This window comes from Mastomys coucha, unplaced genomic scaffold, assembly GCF_008632895.1.
Source record: "Mastomys coucha isolate ucsf_1 unplaced genomic scaffold, UCSF_Mcou_1 pScaffold2, whole genome shotgun sequence".
Taxonomy (NCBI): domain Eukaryota; kingdom Metazoa; phylum Chordata; class Mammalia; order Rodentia; family Muridae; genus Mastomys; species Mastomys coucha.
Window position 1 is genome coordinate 12,586,036 of NW_022196902.1, and position 1,679 is coordinate 12,587,714.

Sequence of the window (1,679 nt, forward strand, 5' to 3'; positions counted from 1 at the left end):
CCCAACATAACTTTTCTTCTGAATCACTGAAAAGTTAATGTGTGGCATTTGTTATATACATGTAATGATTAGCATATACTTCAAGTTTTTCAGGAGCAGCTCATTTTATAAATCAGTACTGTTGTCACTATCTGCACTAGTGAGGTCTAACTGTATCAGGGTTTAGAAAAGTTGTGCCAGCTTTTCTTTTTGTAGTTCTGATATTTCTTATGATCTTTTTAATTCATTTATCTTTTGTTGTTCTTCCTTACAAGCAAGATTGCTTTGCAAGTTGCAGCTGTCAGAGGCTTTAAGTCGCCTTTATACTTTAGGGGACTAAAGCACATTGAGGCTTTTGTAAATGAGAAGCCGTTTAGTGCCTTAAGTCCGTAAAAGCGTTGTGATGACAGCATGGTGAGGTTTCTTTTTAAGTTTATTTAAGTATTGTACCGTTTTGTTTGTTTGTTTGTTTTTTTAATGTTACATGTATGGGTATTTGGTTGCATGTTTGTTGGATCCCTTTACAGGAATTCTGTATTGTTGTTAGCTGCCACGTGAGTGCTGGAAATTGAACTCCAGTCCACTAGAAGAGCAACCAGTGCTTTTTGCCTTTTTTCTTACAGTATATTTTGTATATTTTTCATACGGTATATTGTTTTTCTTTCTTAACTCCTTTCAGATTCTTTCCACTTTTCTAATTTACTTTTTTTTTAAAACAAAACCAAACAAGAAACATAAAACCACACTTCCACAAAAACACATATCAAAATAAACAAGCAAAAGACTGAAAAAAAAAAAAGTAGCCAAACAATGCAAAATGAGTCAAAAAGTCTACACTAGACTTTACAGAAATACTACTGAATTCATATTGTGACTAAGTAACTCTCTGGGTATGGGGCATGCATTGAGTGAAGTGTGCTTAATACACCTATTGAGACTCTATTGGAGAACATGGATTTTTCCTTTGCTAGGTGGTATCACTTCACAAGATAGCTTCTTGGCCAGGGGTGGGACCCTGTGCACTTCCTTCTTAGTGTTGGGACCCTGTCTTAGAGAGTGCTCTTAAACCACTAAGCCATCTCTCTAGTGTATTATTGTGTCACTTTTAATGTTCTTTAGGTTTCTTTTCTATAGTACTCATAAAATTTTACCTTTTTTACATGTGAGGTAAGTAGGCTTTTATATTGGGTGCAGAAAAACATCTAACAACTATTGTCTGATATTACTGTTTGTGACTTTTGTAGTTGGTTGGTGCCCTTGGAATGAGGCACATAGGAGTTCATAGACTTTTTTTGCTGTCCTGCAACTCACTCTGTAGACCAGGCTGGCCTCGAACTTAGAAATCCGCCTGCCTCTGCCTCCAGATAATAGGCCTGTTTTTTCCCAAGATAGGGTTTCTCTGTGTAGCCCTGGCTGTCCTGGAACTCACTCTGTAGACCAGGTTGGCCTCAAACTCAGAAATCCGCCTGTCTCTGCCTCCCAAGTGCTAGGATAATAGGCGTGTGCCACCACCGCCCTGTTTTATAAGTAAGTATTCCTTTGAAAAGAAGGACTTGTAAACAGCTTATATCTGGAAATAAGTATCAAAATACCTTTTTATATTAATTTAACTGATGTTGCTTTCATTTGATTAGGAGAAGAGAAATGGGTCGCTCCAATTCTAGATCACATTCTTCAAGATCCAAGTCTAGATCACAATC

At 37.1% G+C, this 1,679-nt stretch overlaps 1 long non-coding RNA gene across 2 annotated transcripts in view; it reads left to right on the top strand.

The window, feature by feature from the left end:
* LOC116097818 overlaps window positions 1–1,679 on the top strand; it is a 7,285-nt gene extending 5,606 nt beyond the window's left edge. For both annotated transcript variants that reach the window (XR_004121560.1, XR_004121559.1), the window contains exon 3: window positions 1,614–1,679. This is a non-coding gene — a long non-coding RNA (uncharacterized LOC116097818). The remainder of the gene's footprint in view (window positions 1–1,613) is intronic.